Source organism: Kogia breviceps, chromosome 5 (genome assembly GCF_026419965.1).
Source record: "Kogia breviceps isolate mKogBre1 chromosome 5, mKogBre1 haplotype 1, whole genome shotgun sequence".
NCBI lineage: Eukaryota > Metazoa > Chordata > Mammalia > Artiodactyla > Physeteridae > Kogia > Kogia breviceps.
In genome coordinates this window covers 42,151,795-42,175,222 of record NC_081314.1, presented here as the reverse complement: position 1 = coordinate 42,175,222, position 23,428 = coordinate 42,151,795, and the positions used below count along the sequence as shown (strand labels likewise).

At 41.6% G+C, this 23,428-nt stretch overlaps 1 long non-coding RNA gene across 1 annotated transcript; it reads left to right on the top strand.

The window, feature by feature from the left end:
* LOC136794233 (uncharacterized) lies at window positions 1-23,204 on the top strand. Its single transcript, XR_010840646.1, has 3 exons — window positions 1-70; window positions 19,480-19,588; window positions 22,821-23,204. It is a non-coding gene; the product is annotated as an uncharacterized lncRNA (long non-coding RNA).
* The last annotated feature ends 224 nt before the right edge of the window (window positions 23,205-23,428 follow it).

The following is a 23,428-nucleotide window of genomic DNA, read 5'->3' as shown; positions in this document are numbered from 1 at the left end:
TCGCTGAATGTGCAATGATGAGCAGAACAGATGTGATCCCTGCCTTCATATGGGATATGGAAGATGACAGGTATTACTTGAATAATCACTCAGAACCACCTAAAATTACAAACTTCACTAAGTTCTTTGCAGAAGAGCATGGTGCCATCACTGAGACCTACCTAAGCTGGGAGAGCCAGGGAAGGTTTCCTTGGTGAAGAAACATTTGACTGAGCTCTGATGATTAAGTAAGCATTAACTAGCTCAGAGGGAGATGGGTGGGAGAAATGAACAACGGTCAGGAGATGGGAACGCCAAGTGCAAAGCCAGAATTGTGAAGGTGTGGCATGCAAAAAAGAGCGAGTGGGTTTGGAAAGCAGAAAGTGAGAGGGAGAGTGGCTGGAGATGATTTGGGGATGTAGACTTTCAGGCCTAATTAAGAACTCTGCAGAAAGATAGGCAGTCACTGAAGTTTAAATTAGAAAGATGATGTGACCATACTTTATTTTTAAAAGTCAACTCTGGGGTCAGGTGAACTTCCACTTCTAGTAATGGATTAGGTAATTCAGGCTAGCACATTACCCAGAAAACCCACAAAAGCTGGAAAAAAAATACTTTAAAAATTACTCCAAGAGCTAACATAAAGATTTAAGGTAATAAGACCTGAGAGAAGAAAACTCAGAGGTGAGCAGAACATTTCAAGCCACTTTTTCCAAACAGGTGGCTAAGAAGCTGAACAGAACTTTTGATAGACTAGCAGGGATAGGGGTATAAAAACTGAAGTTCAGGGAAGGTCAAAGGAGTGACGCCAGGTTTTGGGTTGGGACCCAAAGGACTACATTGGGAGTGAGGGTAAACCAGAAATAGACCAGCCCTCCCAGCTTCAAATCCTCTCAGGTTCTCCAATTGGATTAAAATGATCTAGGATTGCTAGTGGCCTTAACCTCTTGCCAGAAGCAAACATAACTCCTCCTTGGAGAAAGATAATATTATTGTAGGCCTCAAACTATTTGTACAATTATCCAAATGCAATATCTGGCACTCAATTAAAAGCAACCAAATAAGCATTCCAAACTAATGGGATATGTCAAAAGACACAGAAGCCAGATTAAAGGTCCTCCTACTAGCCAAAACAGGGCAATCTGAAAGATAAAAATAATGATGGCAATTCATTATAACATATGGAATGAAAAAGGATCCATAAGTCAATTAAAATACTCAAAAAACAAGACAGGGGGTGGGGGTAGGGTGCAAGAGAGGAGGGAAAGCTCTTCTTTACAGAAAAATGCCAGGTAATAAATGCAGATGGATTGATGGGATTAGAAAATCTTCATTTTGTAACCTCCAAAATAATAACTGAGAAGGGAAGGATTATCAATGGATGTTAACACTACTGGGTGAAAGGCTGGAAAGTAAAATATTCACATAGTCTCTAAGTATCTCCTTATACAGTACTCATTAATAATTAAAGAAAAGAGGTAATCTGACAAAGAAATCTCACACACCACCTTAACCCAATGATAAAATGTAAATGACTACGAACAGACATTATATACCTTGTGATATGATGAACAAAAGAGGACAAACCATCATCTATGTAGTATTCTTGTCAAATGTATACATCTGTTGAACTTTGATTACAGGTAAGGCATGTGTGAGGAGTCGTGGGAGAATGAGACCTTAAGATATCATAACTTTGTTTTCTTTGAATTCAAGTTTATAAACTAGTTCATGAGACAAGCCATCCATGAAAATTTTATTACAAGAATTACATTGTTTGCCAAGAGTAAAACAACAATATTTCAAAGATTTTCTTCAAATGCCCACCTGGTCATCCAAGACTCTAGCCCTTCTATATGAATTTATCAGTAGAAAGAGTTACCACTGAAAGCAGTGCTTTAATGAAGACAGAGTTTGATATGGAAATCTCTAATTTGCCTGCTGAGCTATACGGCAATTTAATTCAACAAAAAATTAGAGTCTCTATTATGCCCTGGCAACTGGCTGAGCACTGGGCATATATCTCCACAGAACTTTGCTAAAAGGCAAATCTTCCCCTGGGAGATGTGCCTTTGTAAACTGCTGGTAGTCATTTCACTTTGAATGTAAGGGTTTTCAGTCTTTTCTTGAGAGTAGATTTTGATTGGGATATAGAATGTGCAGGCATTTGAGCACCCAAGGGGTGAAAAGAGAGACTCTCCTAGAAACAGAATGAAGGGAATGGATGATGGAATTTCAGTCATTCTTAAGAATGTGTGGCAGGGTTGAGGGAGTTACTTACAGAGTAGTTTGGTTTTGGTTTTTTGAGAGGATTGGTTGGTTACTTGGTTAAAGAGAGAGAAAGGAATAAAAAGGAGAGAAGGACATTACAGAAATTTCACCATACCTTACCATAGCTACCTGGGCACTGGTTGGGAAATGGGAGGAGGGCAAGTGAAGGAAACAAGTTCTAGAACATAAATATCTAGATCGAAGCATGAGAGAACAATCACACAAATCCAAATAGTGGGATACTCTACAGAACTCATTTAAGAATATCAATGTCAAGAAAAGAAAAGAAAAAAAAAAGCAGAACTATTCTAGGTTAAAGGCAACTAAAGGCTATGTTTGGCCTTTATGTAGCCATTGGATTTTAAAAAATGCTACAAAGGGTATTATTCAGACAGTTGGGAAAATTTGAATACATAATGAATATTAGATATGGTATCAATGTTAAAGTTCTTGAGAGTGGTAAGAGAGGTACTGTGACTACCTAGAAGAATGCCCTTGTTCTTAAGAGATAGAGATACATGTTGAAATATTTAGGGGATAAAGCATCATGATATCTGCAGAGTACTTTCAAATGGCTCAGGCAAAAAAAAAAAAAATGTATACCATATATGCAGTCCTCACTTTGCATGGTAGTACAGGACTCAAAAATGACTGTGTAAAGTGAAACTGTGCAAACTTATTTTTAATAATCAATGGGGAAAATTACCACTGTTGCATGACCTTTAAACAGTTTTGTCAAAACACTATGAACTCTTATGGTCAGTTATAAATGTAGGAAAATGAAATACTAGTAAAACTAATTTTTATTTAGTATACTGTAATTTAAACCATTAGAAACATTGCGGATTAAAATATTTTATTTCTTTGTAAAACACTGAGAGTAGTTTGAACAGTTCTTCTGATCATATAACCAACTATATAGAATCTTCTCTATGCCTTTGCAAATTGTCATACTCCTTTCTAAGTTTGGATCAGCTTGCATCCTTTTATCATTTGCACTTACAATGTTGTGAAATATCTCCAAAAGCTCCTTTAACGTGAAGTTTTTGCTAATGTCACTTCCCCCGGGACATCTTCATCCTTTTCATCACAACCACTTTCCTCATTAATCTTGATAGGTTTGCCTTCACTAAGTTCCTCTGGCTGCATATCTAGAGTGTTTCTAATGGTGGCAGTGTCAATATTCCCAGTTCTGTCTTCTACAACTCCATTTATGTTTGATTGGAATTTCACTTTTAGCATTATCACTTTTAATTTCTTTCCTACACTTTCATCTTTTTTGATCAATATCCATTTTTATAAAATGTCATGTGAGTTTATCACTGAGAGACACGGAGGCAACACAATTGCATGCTTTGCTGTCTGTGCATGAACTGAATAACAGATGTGCAGTGACCAATCTGACAGATTTTTGAAAGAAGTGTCGTGGTTGGTCACTGTCACTGATCATCATGAGCATCTGTTCATTATGTAGCTATTTGAAGCTCTGGCAGGGAAGTCTTTATGCAATTACAGTTAGTATACCATGGTAACTGAAATTTGAATCATGTCATTGTGTAACTGCCTCTGTGTGTGCGTTTGTGTGTGTGTATACACTATTTATGTGTGTGAATCTCAATACAGTGTATATAGGGGCCCACTGCACTATTCTTGCAGCTTTTCTGTAAATTTTGAATTTATCATAATAAAAGAGTGGGATGGGGGGAATAAGCAGGTCATGGAGGAGACAAGACAATGAAATAGAAAATCTGGAGAAACAATAGACAACAAAAACAGAACAACAGGGAATCCAGAGAATAGAAAAGGCTGTGGAACCAAACACCTTGGGTTTGAATCCCACTTTACTCATCAGCTGTGTGATCCTGGGCAAGTTATGTAATCTCTCTGAATCTGTTTCCTCTTTAAAAAATGGAGATAAAAATACTACCTACTTCACAGGGTAATATGATGATTAAATAATTTGCATATATGAAGAACTTAGCATAATAGTGATGCACAGTACTTTATAAGTGTAAGCTGTTACAGGTTTGTTAATCTAGGGGAGACTTTAGTATATTTAGACACCGATAGGAATCCAGATGGAAGAAGGGATAGTTAATGGTGTATGGTTCCTAAGAAGGTGAGAGGGAATGAGATCCAAAGAAGAAACAGAGGCATTAGTCTTGGACCAAAGGGGGAATCTCTATTTTAACAGGAGGGAAAGAGAATAGGATGGGTGCAGTTGAAGGTTGGGTGGCAGATTTGCTAGGGAGAAGGTGTTACAGTATAATGACTTCTGTGTTCTCCAAGAAATATAACAGAATTGTTGGCAGTAAGGGCCTAGAGCTAGTGGCCTTAAAATTATAGTCATATCAACTTGCCCTTTTGTGTTTCTTTTTTTTTTTTTTTTTTTTTTTTTTTTTTTTTTGTGGTACACGGGCCTCTCACCACTGTGGCCTCTCCCATCGCGGAGCACAGGCTCCGGACGCACAGGCTCAGCAGCCATGGCTCATGGGCCCAGCCGCTCCGCGGCATGTGGGATCCTCCCGGACTGGGGCACAAACCCATGTCCCCTGCATCGGCAGGTGGACTCTCAACCACTGCGCCACCAGGGAAGCCCCCCTTTTGTGTTTCTAAAGTGTGGTGCACAGCTGCCGAGGTGCAGGCATGGAGGCTGTAGGCTGTTGAGTTCATCCGGGATGGAGGTTTATCCAGATTGATGTGAGGAAAAGATAAGGAGACAAGGAAATTTATGGCATTGGCAAGAGGATTACTGAGAGTAGGAACCATGAAATCTAATCTGTGATGCAGGGAGGCGGGAGAAGGCTAGTGGTGAAAGTAAATGGGACCACGAATTAGGGAAGGGTCCCCTTAAGATCAAGGAATGGTCCTAGTGAAAACTGTTGAACAAACAAACTAGCCATTTCCTAAATTAGGGAGCAGTGTACTATGTAAACAGGACGTTCAGTTGGGGCTCTTTCTGTTTTAGTTTTGGCTGAAGCCCTAAAGACTGAGAAGAAAACAATAGGTGCTATAATGAGGGGCTATACCACCAATGCAGAACTTGTAAAGAGGGGTCAGACTGGTTTTGTGACCTTTAATCTACCCAACTGGAGTTTGTATAAGCACAAGAGTTGGAAAATTGAGAGAAGTTTTCTTTGGAGAATTGTTGGAATACCTTGGCTTCTTCCCCCCCCCCCCACCCCCCACCGCCCAACCCCGCTGCCAGCCCCCAGGTGAAGGGAATGGTTCTCCTCTCTTCTTAAACTAAGTGAGAGAGATACTTTAAGGAAGCAACCTGAAGAGCTTCAAATGTGCCTCCTTAAGTTTGAAAAGTGTAAGGACTGGTAAGAGAAGTTCTGACCAAAGGAGAGAGGGGGGAGCGGTAAGGCTGCATTGGGAGCACCCCTCCCAGCAGTGGGGTAGGGGTGGGTATTTCTCCTAGACCACATGGGGGCCTGTGGGAAGAGGCAGTCTGCAGCTATCTCAGATTTCAAGACGGGCTGGAGGGAGCCGCCACCAGATGGCCAGGGGCTGAGAAAGGAATTGTAGGAAGCCAGTAGGAGGCAAGAGACATTGCTTCTGCACATTAATGAGATAATGCCGGCAAGGTCCAGGGTGTGGCTGTGGACAGGCTGGATCTGAAGGAGTGAGTAGAAGGTCAGTGAGGGTGAAGAGGTCAAGAAATGAAAGGTCTGGTGCTGGCAGAGTCATGTTTGTCTCTGATGATGACGTACCCACGATGTTGGCAAAGGTTGGGGTAAAGACTGCAAGCCATGTGTCCAAGGCCAGTGGTTCTCAAACTTGAGGGAGCCTTAGAAGATACAGAGACAGGCTGGTTGAAGTAGGATAGGGCCTGGACTTCTGTGTATTTTTACCGAGTTCCCAGGTGATCTGGAATATCCAGAAGAGTTTGAGAACCACTGCCCAGTATTTACTGCGAAGAACAGAAGACTGTTCAGTATATAACAATATCTACCAGAAGAAAGGAAGACAGGGTGGTTTAGCCAAATAGCAGGGCCCCCTGGAAGCAATTGTTTGTTAGAAGAGGGTAGGGAAGTAGTGGTCTGGAAACAGTAATGGGGACAACTAGCCTTCCAACTCATTATCCATAACTATCACTTTTCTCCCTTTCCTCCCTCCCATCCCTTCCTTGATGTGAACATGAGTGTTATGGGCTGAATTGTGTCTCCTCAAAAAAAAAAAAAAAAAAAAAAAGATCGGTTGAAGTCCTTATCCCTAGTACTTTAGGCTGTGAACTTGATTGGAAATAGGGTCACAAAAATTTGGAAATGGACATAATTAGTTAAGATGAGGTCATACTGGAGCAGGGTGGGCCCTAATCCAACAAAATTAGTGTTCTTGAGAGAAGGCAGCCACATGCAGACACAGAATGCCACGTGATGATGAAGGCAGAGACTAGTTATGCAGCTGTAAACCAACAAACACCAAAGGTCACTGGCCAACCACCAGAAGCTAGAAAGAAGCAAAGAATACTTCTGCAGGTTTCAGGAGAAGGCATGGCCCTGCCAACACCTTGATTTGGGGCTCCTAGCCTTCAGAACTGGGAGACAATACATCTCTGTTGTTCTAAGCCACCCCTTTGTGGTACTTTGTTGCAGCCACCCTAGGACACTAATTCAATAATGAATACAATGAGATAGTCCTTTCTTGATGTACCATACATCATCTCTATTACATTCTACCCATGTTGTGTCCCTGTCCCCTTTGCATTGAACTTACAGTCTCTCTCAGGACACTGAGGACCCACATGTAAGTCAGTGGATGTCCTATGAACAAGGAAAAGTTCACTGCTCAACATGCTTAAGCTGAAATACAATACACTTTGTGCTTTTGATGGAGCATTCAACCTCCACACTGGCTTCTGCACTTGTTATTGACAAATGAGTCAGTTCATATAAGATGGGTGGCTTATTTGAGTAGGTGTATGTTAAAGTTATTTTGAAAAAAGGAAAAGGAGTCTGTAAAATATACCTGCATGCGACTCTCACAAGAAAGTGTTCCCATGAGGAATCTTAAAACAGCCTAAACCAAAGTGCTGAGAAAAGTTCTCAGTAATCATATATAATGGGTTCCACTTCCAAAAGTCCTCCCACCTCCTCTGATTTTCATAGCTATTTTCTCCTTCCCAACACTGAGAGAAAGTGTTGGGCCATGGAATGGCTCAAGAGACCACACTAACTGACCCAAGAAAGATGAAGTTCTTGATTTATTTAGCAAAGGCTACAGAAACCAAGCAGAAGTAAGGTACCACTCAGAGCAGGAACAGAGAGAGACAGCATATCTCATTCAGCTTTCTCCAACCTGCCACGGTCATGCCTCTGACATGTCAGATCAAGACATATCTTGTGGCCCAGAAATGCTACTTCTAGAAATTTTGCTTACAGAAAAAAACTGAAGGACCATGGAAAGGGCTAAGGTGGTTTGTAGATTCTAGAGAGAGGATGGAGTCAGTGGCTACTAGCTGAGGTGAGTAGTTCAAGCCTTATGTCTGGAAGAGAGGTTAGATGCTAAATCTTTTTTACATCAGGACCTTGATCAGGGACAGTACGAGGGGACCTGGTATGTTAAAAGGGCATCTGGGCCAGAGATGCCTGTCCCAGGTTTGGCTGCACATACATGGTTCCAAAGTTCTCAATTCATAATCCAGCCTCCTGTAAGATATTATCACTCAGATGTTCTGTAGCAACCTGAAGCTCACCGTACTTAAAAACTTAGTTCATTTCAGCCCCATCTCCCTTCCCCAGATCTCTTTTTTTTGAATTTCCTTTTTATATGCTATCCTAATCTCCCCAAAGACTTATCTGCTTGTACTGTCTCAAATTGCTTACCTCTGTCATGCTCTCCAAACTACCTGGTTAAGGCCTCCAGGGACCTTGGTGTTGTCCAATCTAATAGTCACTTTATTATCCTCACGCTCACTTCTCAGTAGCCTTCAAGCTGCACACTTCTCAGTTGACCATTCTCTTCTCTTGACCTCTGGTACATTACACATCCCAGTTTCCTTTCTATTTCCTTTCCCCGTTCCCTCTCTATCTTCTTACACTATCCTCTTCAATCTCTGAAATACGGAGTCCCGCTAACATATCTTTAAATACTATTTTAATTAAAAAAATATACATTGTATATAAATACTATATACGCTGATCAACCACATATCCAGTAGGCTCCAGATTGTAAACATAATTACTAACTTGCCATATCTCTCTCTGAATCTCTCTCAGGCATCTCAAACACAACATAGCCCCAGTCAAACTCTTGATTCTCTCTGAAAGTCTCCCAGCTCCACCTGTCCTCCCCCAGTCTTCCCAACTCAGGCAGTGGTATATTTAGTTTCATGCAATTGTGCAAGCAGCCAGAAACCTCTGCCTTTCCCTCATCTCCTATATCTAACTCATCTGTAAGCCCTATGGTTCTACCTTCACAAAAAATCTTAAATGTATTTCTCTTTATTCCTCTTCTACCACTTTGGTCTAAGCCAACACCTGGCCTCTGTGCTGATTTCTCTGATACACTTCTTCTCACCCTCACCCCAACCACAATCTCTTCACCCAAACAGAAAGTAAAATTTTAAGAACTTCATACCATGGCCTACCAGGCCATGCATGATGTGGCTTTTGCTAGCCTCTTCAAGCTCATCTCATTCCTTCGCCCACAGAGCTTAAACCTCTTGTCCTTTCAGTTCCTGGGACCAGCCCAGCTCTTTCCCCCCTCAGGGCTTTTGCATAAACTGTTCCCTTGTCCTTGAACACTTTCAGCCTACTCCTTTTATGTTTATTCCCTTTGCCTAATTACACTTGACATTGGGTACAGTAGTTGACACGTAGTAGTCTTTGAATCAGTATTCGCAGAACGAGGGCAACAAGTGGATCTGACTAGAAAATCCTACCAACAATCCATTGGTCAATGAGTAGGACAAGGGGAAACCACTTACTCTATGCCAGAAAATGCCTGCTAGAAAAACAGGATGAAGTTCATAAGGATATCTAAGACTGGTGCTTCTTTTCCTTAAGGATTCTATAATCTCATTGGACGTGTAAGAAAGTAACCAAAATATTGAAAGAACAATATTTAGCTAGCATGAGACAGTTTAAATTCTTTCAGAAAAATGTAAGGTATAAATCACAAATTAATAATACTCACTAAAGCAGCAGCAGTATAGAAAGATGACTAATTGCCAAATGACTAGTATAGATTTGTGGTTCCCAATGTTTTCATCACCACGTATTTGTTTCATTATGCTTTTCCCTCATTATTAAAAAAAAAAGTCTAGTAAACAAACTATATTTATCATATGCAATAATATACTTTTCCATTTTTAATCATATGTAATGCCTTAGTTAGACATATATAACCCCTAATTAGAGCACTTAATCAGCATGCTATTAAAAAAAAATGCAAGCCAAAAGTAGAGCCAGGGAGCTTTTATTATCGACTGAATTTTCATTGGGCTTTTTGAAATATTTAAAATATCTTGCAAAACTCCCTTCAGGTATTCCATTCAAAGCTTTAGCCTATGTATTTTGTAAACAAAATAATACACTTTATATCTAGCTCTTTTCTTCATAAAAGTTTCCCTGTGCTCTTTGCTGATTAATAACTGTAAAGTGAATCAGATTCTTTGAGGGAGAGAAACTCATCATTGTGGTATTTTGATAATAAGTTATTCAAGGTTTAGATAGTCTACCAGCCCCCAAATACGTAGCAGACGGCAAAGCATTGCTCTACACCATGGCAGATGCCACCACGGAATCTAACACGCCTCCTCTTTTCTTCAGTATTTGCCATGAAGCAGTAGAGAGAGGAATGGAGAAGAAAGAAATGAATAAAACTTTCCTTTTTAATGGAACTATTGGGTATCTTTTAATTCTGTCTTTATGATAGGAAGTAACACTACATGCTAGTCAAACTGATTTGACCACTAAAACTGTTTTTCTTCTGTATTTGTTATGTAACTTTAATCATCTTAGACACCAGGACATGAATTCTTAAGTAATTTCCACCAAGCAGAGGAAGAACATGTAAGTATTTTATATCCATAAAATGAACACTTCTCCATGTGCTTTAGAAGTGTCTAAAATGAACCAATGATATTTTTCAAGTGGTCATTTTGACAGCATTTCCTAAAGACTGACCACTTCAGCAAAATCAGAGTTTCTATAGAGGTGTTCAAGATATGCAAGCAAATCATATTACAAAATTTCTAAAAAGAGTAATGTTAATCATAAAATTATCAAGCAACTTAACACCGGAACTCAAGATGTTTCAATTCATAATTTTGCTAACAGGTGCTGATTCTTCTATATTTTTATAGCTTTTGTGTGGGAAGCAAGCTGTAGTTTAGTTGGTGGAAGTTTTATGTTACTAGACAAATGCTTGATAGATCAAGTTTTTTGGTTCTTAATGCACCCTATGATGGATCCAAATTTCCACTTTCTTCCTTCAATATGATCACAAACATCCCCATCTTCAGACCTTAAAGGCCTTTACAAATGAACATTTTCCTCCACATTTTAACCACAGACAAAACAACTGCAGCAACTCTTCTGAGGTTATTTGTAGCCTCTGCAAAGCTGGAATCCAAAGCTGTAGGTTCTTTTTCATTAGATATTTAAAATTTTTTCTTTTATTGTGGTAATGTCCATAACATAAAGTATGCCATTTTAACCATATAGTTCAGTGGCATTGACTACATTCACAATATTGGACAACCATCACCACTATCTATTTTCAAAACTTTTTCATTATTCTAAACAGAAACTCTGTATCACTAGGTATATTTTATGCAACATGTTGAATAAGTGCTTATTCATTAAATAAATAGTTCATCCACTAAAAAATATTTATCAAGTTTATCATCAGGTTTATCATCCCATGGTTGATGCTGGAGATGAACAATGAACACGGATGAAGAACAAAAGTGAACAATGGAGGGAGTGGCTCATTTTTGAATATTTGTACCTTTCTGTGGATCGTCCTGTGACCAATGAAAATATCAGTAATAATATTAATATTTGCTGTCTGATCTAAGTGCTTTCTGTATGTTAACTCATTTAATCCCTACAACAATCCTATGAGGTAGATACTATTATTATCATCCTGATGCTACAGATAATGAAACAGAGGCAAAGGGAGGTTAAATAACTTGACCAAAGTACATCACTAATAAGAGTTGGAGCTGGGTTTCCAACCCAGGCTGATAGGTTCAGTATGTGTGCCCTTGAAGCATGTGGGGCGCGGCAAAGCGTTGCCGCAAAGCAGGATAGAAAAAGCTGAATCATCCATCCTGTAGCCAGTGCGCATGCGTTGGAATATGCTAACAAGGTTTTGGAGCAGTAACCAGTCCGAAGGTGACGCGTGGCCATGCCTCCGATATGAACCAGTCAAAGACTTGCACAGTACCCCGAATCTTATATAGGCAGCTGCCGTTAAGGCTGCGGGGTCTTCCTTCCATCTTTCCATAACCAAGCTGTACTCCAATAAAGTGTGATACGAGAAGAATCTAGCGTGTGGTGACTGTTATTCTGCTGGTCAGACGCAGCTCGCCATAAGTGGTGCCGAAACCCGGGAACTCGTTGCACCTCGCATGGAGGACCGATTCAGAACTCGACACACGGAGTGAACCGTCGGAGTGAACCGTCGGTGAGTAGTCCAGTCAGGATCAGGACCCGATTTGGGTGCCGTCAAGATTGACACGGAGCGTGGAAGAGAAACTCGAAAGGGATGCCGAGTGTCGCACGGATGATGCAACAATGGATGATCATGCACTCAATAAAAGCAGAGTGATCGGAAGATTCCTAGCGGGAAATTGGTCCCGAGAGGCGGAACGGATGATACTGAAACGGAAGATTCAAATATTGCGGCTTAATGCTACCAAACTGGAGCCAGTTACTTTCGGGGACTTTACCTCTTGGCTCTCCTCTGCCTTCTCCTTTTTCAAAGAGTGGGTGGGAGTAGCTACGTTTTCAGCCTGCTGCCTGTTTGGGATTGTGCTATGTCTCTGGTTGGTCTGTCGAATTCGTATCCGAGCGCGTCGAGATAAGGTTCTGCTCACTCAGGCGCTTTTGGCTATCGGTGAAGGTGATTCCCCTGCAGCCTGGCTCTCTGCCCTGAATAATCCCAGATGACTGCCCTTGCACGGAGAGGCCTTGCTGCCATTGCACCTCCATAGGGAGCTCTGTTTTAGGTCTCGACAGCCCTAGCACCCTGCAGCCCTATGCTGGCATTGCACGCAGGAGGGTGTCGTAGATGTGCCATAGACAGCCCTTGCACCCTGCAGCCCTATGATGGCATTGCACGCAGGAGGGTGTCATAGATGTGCCAGTGAAAAACTGCCGTTGAACCGTGAGCACACCATGGTGTGAGCATGCGTACCAGCAAAACTTCACTGAGTGCTATAGTAAATAAATAAGGGGGAGATGTGGGGCGCGGCAAAGCGTTGCCGCAAAGCAGGATAGAAAAAGCTGAATCATCCATCCTGTAGCCAGTGCGCATGCGTTGGAATATGCTAACAAGGTTTTGGAGCAGTAACCAGTCCGAAGGTGACGCGTGGCCATGCCTCCGATATGAACCAGTCAAAGACTTGCACAGTACCCCGAATCTTATATAGGCAGCTGCCGTTAAGGCTGCGGGGTCTTCCTTCCATCTTTCCATAACCAAGCTGTACTCCAATAAAGTGTGATACGAGAAGAATCTAGCGTGTGGTGACTGTTATTCTGCTGGTCAGACGCAGCTCGCCATAGAAGCACTTCTGTAACTTTTTTAAAAAATAAGTTTTATTGGGGTATAATTTCCATAAAACAAAACTCACCCAATTTAAGTTATGGTTTAGTGAGTTTAAACAAGTGTATACAACCATACCACAACCACAGTCAAGAAACAGCACACTTTCATCACCCTAACTGTTCTCTTGTACCATTTTGCAGTCCATGCTTCCTAGACCCACAACCCTTAGTCTTAGGCAACCACTAGTGTGTTTTCTGTAACTAGATTAGATTTTTCCTTTCTAGAATTTCATATAAATAGAATCATACACTATGCACTCTTTTATGTCTAGTTTCTTTTGCTCAGCATACTATTTGAGATCATTGATACCGTTGTGTGCACTAGTAGTTCCTTTTAATAGCTGAGTGATATTCCACTGTATGGATTTTCCATAATTTGTTATTTCATCTGTTGATGGACATTTGATTTGCAGTTTGACTATTATGAATAAATCTGCTGCAAATATTCATGTATAGATATATATCCATACATATTTTCCTTTGTCTTGGGTAAATACTTACGAATGGCACTGGTGGATTGTATGGTAAGGGTATGTTTAACTTTTTGAGAAACTGTCCAATTATTTTTCAAAGTCATGGTAGCACTTTCTGTTTCCACCAGCAATGTGTGACAGCTCTAGGTGCTCAATATCCTTGCCAACAGTTGGTATTTTTGGTCTTTTTAATTTTAGCCTTTCCAATGGATATGTTGTGGTGACTCATTGTGGTTTTACTTTGCACTTCCCTGAAGACTTATGATATGAAGCATCTTTTCATGTGTTTACTGGCCACTCATATACCTGCTTTTGTGAAGTTCAAATCATTTGCCCCTTGTTTTATTGGATTGTTTTATCTTCATACTACTGAGCTATAGGACTACTTTGTATATTCTGGATTCTAGTCTTTCATCTAATGTGTATTTTGCAAATATTTTTTCCAGTCTGGGCTTGTCTGAGTTTGTCTAAGAGCAGAGGTTTTCCATTTTGACAAAGTTCAACTTTTTTTTTTTTTAATTTGTCCCTATCCTTGTTTTAAGAAATCTTTGCCTATCCCAACTTCAGAAAGACTTTCTCCCTTGTTTTCTCATCCAGTCTTTTACAATTAAGTATGGTGTTAGTTGCAGACTTTTGTAGAAGTTTTAGCTCAGGTTTAGGAAGTTTCTTTCTACTCCTGATTTGCTGAGATTTTGTCATAAATGAAACATTTGTCAAATGATTTTCTGTATCAAGATGATCATATTGTATTTTCCTTTATTTTGTTAATACGGTAAATAACATCAATCCATTTTTGAATTTCAAATCAATCTTATTTTCCTGAGATAAACCTCTCTGGACTGTGACAGCATCTCCTTTTAACACTGCTGGATTCAATTTGCTAATATTTTGCTAAGGATCTTTATATATACATTCATGAGGAATACTGGTCAGTGATCTTCTTATAATGTTTTTAACAAGTTTTGATATCAGTAATCCTGGATTCATAAAATGAGTTGGGAAATATGCTCCCCTCCTCTCTTTTGTGAGGGAGTTTATATAGAATTGATATTATTTTTCTTTAAATGTTTGGTGAAATTTACCAGTAAAGCTATTCACATCTAGAGTTAGGCACAGATTAGGGCCTAACTTGAATATTTTAAATAGATATTAGGATTCAATTTCTGTAATAGATATGAGGCTAAGCAGGTTTTCCATTTCTTCTCGAATCAATGTTGACTGAGTCTTTTAAGGAATTTGTTCATTTCATTCAAGTTGTCAAATTTATTGACAAAGGTATTCATATTAATTTATTAAGCTTTTGATATTTATAGAATCTGTAACTATGTCCCCTCTTCGGTTTCTAATATTCTTCTTTCTTCTTGTCTATTGATTTTATTAATCTTTTCAAAAAACTAGCTTTGGGTTTAACCGATTCTATTAATTTATGCTCTTATCCTTATTATGTCTTTCCTTCTGCTTACTTTGGTTTAAATTCTCTTCTTTTTGTAGCTTCTTAAGTTGAAAGTTTTGTTGATTTTGCACATTTCTACTTTTCTAATATAAGGCATTAAAGGTATAAATCTCCCCCTAAGCACTGCTTTTGCTGCATCTCACAAATTTTGATATGTTATGCTTTCATTTTCATTCTATTCAAGATGTTTTCTAATTTCCTTGTGTTTCTTCTTTGATGCATAGGTTTAGATGTGTGTAGTGTAATTTCCAAATATTTAGGGATTTTCCAGATATCTGTTACTGATTTATAATTAATTTACCTTGTAGTCAGAGAATATCCTCTGAATGATTTGAATTGAGAGTTGTTTAATGGCCTAGAATACAATGTATCTTGATGATTGTTTTGTGTGCACTTGAAAAGAATGTGTATTCTGCTAGTATTGGGTGGAATAGTCTATAAATGTCAATCAGGTCAAGTTGGTTGTTGTTCAAGTATTCTATGCCCTTGATTTTCTGTCTACTTATTCAGTAGATTGTTGAGATAGTAGTATTGCAATCTCTGACCATAACTGTGGATTTGTCTATTTTGCCTTGCCATTCTGTTAATTTTCACTTCATGTATTTTGAAGCTTTGTTACTAGGTGTCATCAAGGACACTCCACTCTAGCTGGACTCAGATGTCTTCCAGGCCTATGTGAGCACTGGAATTGGTTTACAGCTCCCCAGTCATTATATGAGCTCTTACAATAAGCCAGATACTGTGTTCATCAATGAGCATGGTCTAGATTATTTTCTGATAACAGGCAACCCCCAAAGCTCAGTGGCTTATAACTTACAACAAAGCTTTCTTTCTTGCTCATGCTACATGTTCACTGCATGTTGGCTGCAACTATCTATTCTACATCTTCTTTGAGACTCAACGTGTTGGAGCAGTTGCTCTCTAGAACATTGTTGGGAAAAGAGAACATGGCAGGCAGTGTCCTGGCTCTTAAATCTTCTGCCTCAAAGTGTCATATGTCACCTCCATTCATATTTTATTGGCTAAATCAACCCTCATGGCCAAGGCTGATATCACTTGGATTGGGAAGTCTAATCCTCCCCCAGGAAGGAGCACCGAATGTTTGTGAACAATAAAATAGCCCACCATACTATGCTATGCACTCAAACACTTTCTCCTTTAATTTTCATAACAGCCTTCTAGAAATAGGTACTATTATTGTCTCCATTTTACAGATGAGGAAACAGAGGCTCAGAGAGTAACCCGGCAAAAGTCAAACAAGAATCAAATTGCAGGGCCTGGACCCAGCTTGTTTGACCCCAATATAATAGTGCTATCCTGCCATAAGAGAAAAGGATGATAAGGAGCGGGGGAGTCTGGGAAGAAATGTAGCAGAGAGGCAATGAAGGGAGACACCAAACATAATTGCAAACAACATCCTACGGAACTCCAATCCAGGGATCAAAAAGGGGTAAGGGGAAGGGAATGGGGAAGGCCAGAGACAGGAGAAAACTCTTCTCAGCTCAGTTCCTCCCAGTCCACCCCTCATCTTATGTCCATCCCCTTCCACATACCCCTATCTCACCAGCTCCTGAAAGCCCAGCTCCTGCCTCTCCACATTCCAAAAGGCCCTAACCCTATTACCTGCGTTGAGATTCCCCCAAATCCCAATCTATTTTTTTAAATTTATTTATTTATTTGGCCACGCAGCGCGGCATGCAGGATCTTAGTTCCCACGAACAGGGATCGAACCGGCATCCCCTGCAGTGGAAGCAAGGAATCTTAACCACTGGATGGCCAGGGAAGCCCCCAATATATTTTAACTGATTATTCTGTTTATGCGGTACCCACATCCCCCAAAATGAATTACTACATAATTCAGCATTTACCAAAGATATTTCCATTATTTATGCCTGGCATATTGTAAAAATCCCAACATTTGACACTTTCGTATTATTGTCCGTGGAAGCATGTACGTTAGTGATTTGTACCTGACCTTCTAACCAAAATCAATCTCCAAAGCTTTCTGCAGCAATTCTATGAGAATTGGAGGTGGACATAGCTCATGAGCACAACTTTAGAATTACATTAAAAAGAAAAACTGGAGGGCTTCCCTGGTGGCGCAGTGGTTGAGAGTCCGCCTGCCGATGCAGGGGACACGGGTTCGTGCCGTGGTCCGGGAAGATCCCATATGCCGCGGAGCGACTGGGCCCGTGAGCCATGGCCGCTGAGCCTGCGTGTCCGGAGAGGCCCGCGTACCACAAAAAAAAAAAAAAGAAAAACTGGAAAATATTATTAGCGTGTATTAAAGAGGCTTTAAATCTATGTTATATAGAATGCTCATAAAAAATATTAGGTCCTTATTATAGAATATAGGACCCATCTCAGAAAGAAACAGATGCTACATTCAAAAGGAAATAACTAGTAAATACATGGAAACATATTCAGTCTCACTAATGTAAAAGAAAGAAATGCAAATTAAAACAACAATGAGGAACATTTTACACTTATTAAAGGGGCATACAACTCTTAAAATGTCACTACTTGGTCATGGGGTTTTTTTCCCTTCAGTTAGACTGTTATAATCTTAAAGTGCTGGTAATCTTAAAGTGCTCCTTGTTTTGAACCATGTCATAACAACATATAACAAGCTCATATGGGTTAAAGGTCATAATATTTAAGCTATATTTTCCTGAAATGGACCCTGACCTTGTCCCAGCATTCTAGTGGGGGATGGCAGCTGCTTGATAAACCTCTGATGGAGTACTGTCCATCTCTAATGGAAAAGGTGGAGCCCATGGGCAGGGCTCTTAGAGCCCCTTGGTCACAGGGTGACATCAAAACCTCCTCACATCCAGTCTTCTGACCTTTTATCCTACCTCTTGGAATGTAGTCTGAAGAAACAACCCACAAGGAAAAAAAGTGAAATAAAGATTAGCTGCTACATTCATTATTATAGAAAAGATTACAAAATAGATGCCTGACAGCAGAGGAATAATTTAAAATATGGTATAGTAATTAAAATTTAAACTAGAAAGACTACACAGCAACACGGAACATGCTTCTGAGAGGGTATGAACTGAAAATGGGAGAATGAACTCACTGCAGTTTTTTCACAAGGGCTGGAAGGGAGCAGGGTCAAATGAAAAGTCAGCTCTGCTGAGGCAACAAGATTCTGAGCAAAAGTTCTCTTGCACTTATTTAGATTTATTGTGTAATACAGATAGAATATTTATGTAATAAGAAATCTATTTTTAGAGAAAAGGAGAAATAGGACACTATGACCCTTTTCTACTCTGCTTCTCATTGGAGGCTCCAGGATTTCATTAAAATGCAAAACTCAAAATCATCCTCGTTTCTGGCATATTCTGATAAATATATTATAAGCCTACTCTGAATTTGAATTGGTCATCCTCATGGGAGGGTTTGCATGTGGATAAATAGCTCTTGTATTAATCCAATTAGCTCGGAAGGCAATAAGGGAACATACACCTATTATATTGTCCACTTTTTAAGGTTTTTAAATTTCAGGGTGTGATGCTGAGTGTTTGTAAAGTCAGGAAGCATGGGAGAAACTGACCTTTTAGGGCATAGTCTTTACATTTTAAAAAAATGCTCAATATGGTTTTGTTTTCAACTACATACCAGGTGAGGAATCACTCCCTTTAAAACAGTGGGTTTAATTGTTAATCTGAAAAAAGTACAATAAATACAATTTTGTCTGCGTTTCCAGATTTTTGGATATGTCTGTAGTGTTTTTACTGCACTTTTCAGATTAACAGTTGGGCCTACAGCATTACATTTAAAGATGCTTCACCTGAGAAGGGGTTTGAAGGTTGAAGAAAAACATTCAGCATATTACATGGAAATGTAACTAAAATACTGTTTACAAACAAATTTGGCTGACATTTTGAGAACCTTGTGGTGTCTTACCCTTGGAATTGCATCTCATCAATGGCAGAAATAGAAAAGCCAGACACACAGTCTCCCAAACTGGGGGTGTGGGGGTGTGTAGGGAGGAGGGCCGGGGGAGAAGGAAGAGGTGTAGGGGTTTGTGGCTGTCTTGACGGAGGAAAATTAGGTTTGAACGGAAGTCTTGAAATTAATTATGGGCTTACTGATCAATGGGAATGAGATTGAGGGGAGTGAAGAGAGGAGGGGAAAAGAGCAACGTGCCCTCCATACTTCTGGGAATAGCTTTCTTAGTATCCCACAGTGAGACTGAGGTAAAGTCGCCAGGTAGATGAAGCTATAGATACTTCTCTCTTCTCAGTAGCTCTCCTAGCCCTCAGAGGTGACAGTGGGAAGTGTGTGTGTGTGTGTCTGTCTGTCTGTCTGTCTGTCTGTCTCTCTCTCTCTCTCTCTCTCTCTCTCTCTCGGGTGGGTGTGGAAGCTGAGGCAGTGGTATGAGGAAGGAGAAAAAAATTGCCGAGAAGATAATGAGGCTGCTGAGTGTGGGAGCCCAGAGCAGGAACTATCCTGGGGCTTCAGGGAACAGGAAGCCATGTGTATAAATGTGTGTGTGTCTCTCTCTTTTTAGATCCTTTCATTCAGGAGGCATCTCCCTGGAGACTGAGGAGATGGTAGGAGTCCCCTGGGGTGCTGTCAGCTCCATTTGCTGAACTTGTGGAGAAAGACTGACATGTGAGGTAAAGGAAGTGCCTCCAGCCAGCTACCAGGGAGAGGCAGGGCCGGGAGAAAGGAGTTGGGAGGTGAGAGGGACCTCTGACCTGGGTAAGTTGGACACATTTCCAGACGTGTTTGCCTGCTCCTTCTCCCAAACTCACTGCACTAGCCCCCTGGTCAGGAGGGAAAACTCTACTGTCCTGTGGTGCTCTCCGGCTCTAGGACAGCTGGAGGGATGCTCCCCTAACTTGTGTTCTCCCCCTCCTTACTTCTGGCCAAACCCCAAGGCCCCCAGCCTCAAAGGAGGGCCATTCCTAGGCCAGTGCTGAAGACAAGTCCAGGGAGAGTGGTTGGAGGGCCAACATCTTCCCTCCAGGGACTTCACAAACTCTATATCCTGTCAGACACTCTCCTCCACCAGCCCACCCCACCCTTCTGTCTGTCCTGGCTCCTCTCAAAGGCCTGACTCCCAGAGGTTTATTTCTGACCAGGAGCCACTAGGGCAGAGGAGGTTTGTGGGGTTGATGTGTCACACCATATATTTGTAACAGCCTTCTTGGCTACTCTTTTTCATTGCAAATGTAAAGTAATCCATCTGCAGTGTTGCTTCTGTGGTCCTATTTATATCCCCATTTCTGGGGAAAGTGTGCTCCATGTTGCAAGAAAAACAAAACCCTTATAAACAAACATTTGGAACACAGACTCTTTAAAGAATTTTGTCTCAAAGCCTCTGGAAATGCCACTTATTTACTACAACAAGCATGGTTTGTGTACCTTATGCCAGGTTGGGACACAAATGGGGCCATTGCCACTGGCGCTACGGGATGGTTTTAGGTTGTACACGGACCAGGCAGCAAATGCCACTGGCTCACATAGTGAGAAAGTTATTACCACTTGAATTCTCTTTCTTTCTGATTACACCAAGGAGGAGGTCTTAGTTGGGAGCTCATAGATCTTTAACACCATACTAACACTTGCTTATTGCTATTATTACTATTTTCACAGGTGTAGGCTCAGAGCTTTTGGCTGGTTTGCTTGGTACAGAGGGCAGAATTCCAGTCTGTATCTCTGCAGCTGGATCCAGCCTGCAGACATGATTTGCACTGTACCAAATATTTTTTTAAGCCAACGTTTAAAAACCCAGGAAATTTTACATAAAAATTCAGATTTCTAGCTTCTGTTGAATAATGAGAACATCTGGCACTACCAGGCCCAAATTTCTTCATGGCAACAACTGGTTCTTCTCTTTAAAAAGCACACGTGCTCTCCAGTGTGCCAGTCTCCACCACTCCCTATTGTAGTATACATATTGTTCATTTCTATTACCTTCCCAGCCCCTCTAAGCACTTGAGTCTTAGGCCTATTTTAGGAATTTTATGGCTAAAAGGTAGATCATACTCAAATTTGAGTTGTAAGATGAGGTATTCGGTCTTCATTATATAGGAAATAGACAGCTATTCATTTTTTAGCAGGGTGGCCAAGCCCTTAAATCTACTCTTCCAAAAATGATTCTGTTATTTGACGTCACATCTGACAGAATGAGGGGAGGAAACTGGAGGGGGGTGTGAGGTGCTGGTGAAGAAGTGACTTCAAACCTCATTGCCTGGGGAGATGGGAGCTGGGGCCTCTTGAGTGGACCGAGGTGCTAGGAGCTGGGCCTAGGCGGCAAAGGGAGTGGGCCTGGCCTACGTGGCTTTTAGACTTTTACTTAAGAGCAGGGTTGGGAGCCTTGGGCAGTGCAGGGGCAAGCAGGGAGCCACAGCTGGGCTGGAGACGCAGTGAGGTGAGGCTGGTGGATCAGAGCTGGGGGCAACTCCTCGAAGCAGAGATATAAGGGAAGGGGGTCCTAAACAGAGGCCTGCAGCAGGAAGGGAATCACCAAAGAGGTCAAGCTGGTTCTGGCCAGTCAAGCAAAGGTCATAACAGAGTGGCTGCTGTGAGAATGGAAATAGCTGAAGAGACATAGAGCCACTTCAAAGGCAGATTCAATAGGACTGGTGACTAACAGGAAAGAGAGTCTGAAGGAGGAATGAAAAAAAGGACTCTAAGACTTCTTAACTTGGAAGCCAAGGAAACAGTGATGCTAGTAACACATATCGCGCAGAAAAGTGAGGAGGGGGAGGAAAATTTTAAGTATTGAATATATGAAATATGAGGGGCCGTCCTGTCTACTGGGCATTGGAAGAACTGGTGTTTATAGAGATCTAGCCTGAAAGTGAGCAGTAAGGTATCATCTGCACAGAGATAAGAGATGAAGATGGAGAAAAGCCAGAGGGAGTGAGAGGACAGTAAGCAGTGAATCTTGGGGCGTATTTATATTTAGGGAGCCTGTGAAAGTATTGGGAGCGGTCTGAGATGGAGGAGGAGAAACATTTAGCTCCATGCTGGTCAAGGGGCCAGGCCATGGTGCTCAGGTAAGTCAAAACCTTCAAGGACCAAAGTGAATGAGGGCCAAGAAACAGAAGCAGAGCCAAAGGAAAGTGTTTTCTAGACAGATCTCCACATTCATTCATTCTACAAATATTTGAGAACCTGGCCCTTATCCAGGCCCTGAGCAAACTGAGGTGGGCCAAACAGAGACCCCATCCTCATGGAGCTCACATCCTGCTGCTGGCGCAGATGGACACCACGCAGATACTGACGCCGTCTCCATTACAAAGAACAGTGAAGCAGGGTCCGTGGGGAAGAGAGTGACAGGGCAGCCCAAAAAGTCCTCTCTGAGGAGGTGGCATTCAGATAAAAGCCTAAAGCGAGGGAGTGGGCCATACCAGTATCTGAGGGAGAATATCCCAGGCAGAGGGGAGAGCAAGGGCCAAGCCTGAGTCTGGCACACGCGTGGCGGGTGTGAAAGCAGCAAGGAGGCCAGAGTGGTCTCCTTGGAGGGTTGAAGCAAGATAGTGACATAGTGTTACTTCACTGTGAAAAGGACCAATCCAGGTGTCTGTCTGCCTGTGGCTCAAAGGGCAGGGCCAGGGAGGGGGCAAGAGGGCAAAGAGGCAGTCGGGAGGCTCCAGCAGCTGTTGAGGTTTGGAGCAGAAGACGCATGGGATGGATGGTGGAGGGATGGAGCCATGGGAGAGGGAGACCTCGCAGGAGCTGTGGGCAGGGAGGGGACAGAACTGAGGGCACGGGTGGAGGAGGGAGGCTGTTACACGCAAGTGAAATCATCTACCCTCACGGCTGTTTAGAAGTTCTGAGGCACAAAGACAGGGTACTCTGGCCTCCATTTCAACTGCTTGTTTTTTTTTCTTGCAGATCCCTGTGGAGTGGCTGTGGGAATGGCTGTGGATATTAGGGAAAGATGACTTTGGCGGCTCCCTTGGGGAGGAAACTTGATTTTGTGTTTCTTGTGTATGACAGGAAAATGTTGGCCTCTCCAGACCTCAAATATAGGTCAGAACAGAGGGTGGCTCACCTCAGACTAACTAGAGTTTTTAAAATAACACCTCATAACATCTCCTCCTCAGCCTGACTCCAGAGTTTCCTGGACTCTGGGTACCACCATGTGGTGGCCCCATGTGGCCCATCCTGAGGGTCACCACTCTCTTGTCCTCTCTACAGTAGGCAGCTTGGTCTGTCTGTCTCTCCAGTCTGCACACTGGCCACTAACTCAATGTTCCCAACGTACTGCTTGGATCACATCAGGTTTTTTTCTCAAAAACCTTCTTACTTAGCAAGCTGAAGTAAGTGCCTCTTCTGAATGGCCCCAGCCTACAAATGTGTCCCAATGGTCTCCTATTCAGACCAGGATCCAGCTGAAATGTCTTTGCGTGTTTTTCTCCACGTGTACACACACACACACACACACACACACACACACACACACACACACACACACACACACACACACACACACACACACC